Genomic DNA, 3,103 nt, shown 5'->3' with positions numbered 1-3,103 from the left:
GGACAAGCCCCTGACCCACTTTGAAATTGAGATCCATAATGAGTTTTAAATTTTCTGCATGGCTGATCTGTACTATGAAACCTCTTTAGCTATAGGCAGCCATATTTTCCACTAGGTGGACAGTAGAGCAGAGAATATCTGTTTGTAAAGAAAAAAACAGTGATGAGAGACACAGAACTGCCAGGAGAACCTAGAATTGGTTTCTGAGCGCTTTCTAACTCTAATGATACTGGAGGTCCAGTATCATTCCTGACCTGGGGTTTGTGATACACTCTTGTATCCTTATAATCGAATCCCCTGCTTTAATGTACAGAAAACATCACTGGATTTCTGACACTTGCACACAAAATGTTTAAATACACACTTCTGGGAAATGTCATTTATTAGAACCTCTGAAAATGCCTCTACCTGCTTGAGTGCAGGCACATGATCACCTGCAGCAAGTGTAGCAAGCGCATGAGGAAGTGCCCCACCTGCCGGCAGTATGTGGTGCGAGTCGTGCACATGTTCAAATCCTGAAAACAAGGAACTCCCAACAGGGAACTTGCCCCTAAACTTGATCCCTAACATTTCAAAGCACAGAAGGGACTAGAAAATTACTCTTCAAAGGCTAAAATTGTTTTAAAAGTATTTTACAACTAACTGGGGACAGAAAGATTCATCCAAAATCGTAGAAACATTGGTACATACTATACTCCTGTCTGCATGTGGACACACTGAATTTCTTGGGTTCTGCCAGGATTTGTTACATGTCCCCTATCACTCACTGTTGAAGTCAGGCTGTTTACAACGTGTGGTCATCTGATACTGCTCTTTGGAGGACACTTAGCCGGTTTTCTTTTTTTCCTTTCATCATTTTTTTCTAACTTAAACTACTCGGATGTTTAAAACGTATGTTCTTTTGGATGAAATCACTGTTCCCAAGTGGCCAACGTGAAACATGCTGATCGATGGTCTCTCTTATTATTCATGCATATCTATATGTGTATGTCTGTGAACGCATTTGTATACTAGGCAAATTTACATTTATACTGATTAGGAATGGTCATAAAAGGTTCAGGTCCAAAGCTCCATACAGAAGGGGCAGTAAAACACCAGCACCATTTATTGAGGAAGACATCCTTTTCCCTATGTATATTTTTTGGCACCTTTGTCAAAAAATCAGTTGGCTGTAAATATGTGGTTTTATTTCTGGCTTTCCTGTTCTTTTCCATTAGTCTATGTGTCTTTTCTATCAATGCCGTGATGTTTGGGTTGCTATAGCTTGATACAGTATATTTTGAAGTCAGGCAGTATGATGCCTCCAGCTTTGTTCTTCTGTTCAGGATTGCTTTGCCTATTGAGGGTCTTGTGTGTTTCCATATGGATTTGAGGATTGTTATTTGTATTTCTGTGAAGAATGTTACCTCTGATCATCAGGCATCAGTTAGATTTGCATTTTGATAAGGATTGCAGGGAATCTGCTTTGGGCAGTCTTCTCATTTTAATGATGTTAATTCTTCTGATCTATGAGCCTGGAATGTCTTTCCATTAGTTTGCATCCTCTTCACTTTGTTTCATTAGAGTTTTTTAGTTTTCCTTGGAGAGGGCTTTCAACTCCTTAGTTAAGTTTATTCGCAGGTACCTTTTCGTAGCTATTTTAAATGGGATTGCTTTTTTTCAAAATTTTGGTAGGTACTTAGTAGATGTATATATTTATGGAGAATATGAGGTGTTTTGATATGGGCATGCAATGCATAATAATTGCATAATGGAGAATGGGGTATCCTTCCCCTCAGGCATTTATTCTTTGTTTTACAAACAATCCAATTATAATCTTTGAGTTATTTTAAATGTACAATTAAATTATTATTGACTATAGCTCTCTCGCATGGCCCCGCCTTGGGCACAGGATAGATTTATGGCCGCAACTACATGTGCTTTCTGCTCACGCTGGGTATAGCAGAGAGGTAAACCAATATTTCATTTTCAAGATGGAAAATCAGTCAGACTCAGCTGTGGTTTTGCCTAGTACCACAGGCCTTTGTGAATCCATCATCTCCCCATACAACTAGTTCATGAAAACAACCTATGAGTGCAACACTTAAAGAAAGATTAAGGAAAACAAGTTCTTCATTTAATTCCTGCTACAATGTGATAACACATCTTAAAGTAGAGAATGAAGAAAACAATAAGAACTTCTCAGAGAAACCAACATCCTCCACAGAGGAAAACTGTTTGGAATTTCAAGAAAATTTTAAACACGTAGACAAGTGAATTTGAAAAAAGCACATATTTGAAAAACACCTTCAAGAATATCCATGTGAGTGAATCTCAGTCACTTGATTCTGTGTCATGTAGTGTTCTTCAAAATGAGTCTGTGAATTAGAATCTTCCTAAACAAGAATTAAATGAAGAAAAAGCAAAACTGGTGAAGCAGGTTCAGGAGAAAGAAGACCTTCGTTGGAGGCGAAATCTTGTCCAAATGTATAGATGAAAGAATGTTGATCAGTCTCAGTTACAGTTGTTAATAAAGAAATGGAGAAGCTGTAGCCAGCTGTTGCTTTATGAGTTATAGTCAGCTGTGTCCGAAGAGAACTAGAAACTAAACCTACTCAACTGATAGACCACTATGGGTTAGATAATAAATTGCTACACTATAACAGAAGTGAAGAAGAATTTATAGGTGTTTAATTCCTAATCATTTCTCCAGAATATCTTTGAGAATAACAACTTAATTAAAAGATACTTATACATTTTAAATGGAAGATAGAAACGATTAGGGCTTAAAGGAAGGTATCCTGATGAACATCAGTTTAGGACACTCTACTATATAAATATAAATTAAGTTGTAAAATGAAAATGTAGTATTTGGATAGATTTGCCGAAGAGAATTTGACATTTAATGGAATATGACAAAAAATTTAAGTCATGTTGCAAAAATCATTTGGGCAATTCTCTAAACCAGTTTTAATACATTGCTTTGTGTTTTTTTGTGGCAAAAAGATTTATTTTAAATGCCAAAAATTGTCCAATCTGGTGAATGTCTAAGTTTCAAGTGGTCTAAAAATGCCTGCCTCTCTCCTAAGTATATAAACCTTTTTCCCATCAATTTACTACATAT

At 36.6% G+C, this 3,103-nt stretch overlaps 1 pseudogene; it reads left to right on the top strand.

The window, feature by feature from the left end:
• Positions 1–1,952: 1,952 nt before the first annotated feature.
• Positions 1,953–2,673, top strand: LOC108543863 (swi5-dependent recombination DNA repair protein 1 homolog pseudogene; annotated as a pseudogene).
• Positions 2,674–3,103: the final 430 nt, after the last annotated feature.

Source organism: Rhinopithecus bieti, unplaced genomic scaffold, assembly GCF_001698545.2.
Source record: "Rhinopithecus bieti isolate Rb0 unplaced genomic scaffold, ASM169854v2 scaffold_26125, whole genome shotgun sequence".
In the NCBI taxonomy this organism is placed as follows: Eukaryota; Metazoa; Chordata; class Mammalia; order Primates; family Cercopithecidae; genus Rhinopithecus; species Rhinopithecus bieti.
Note: the sequence above shows the minus strand (reverse complement) of the source record. Positions and strands in the feature narration are given on the sequence as shown.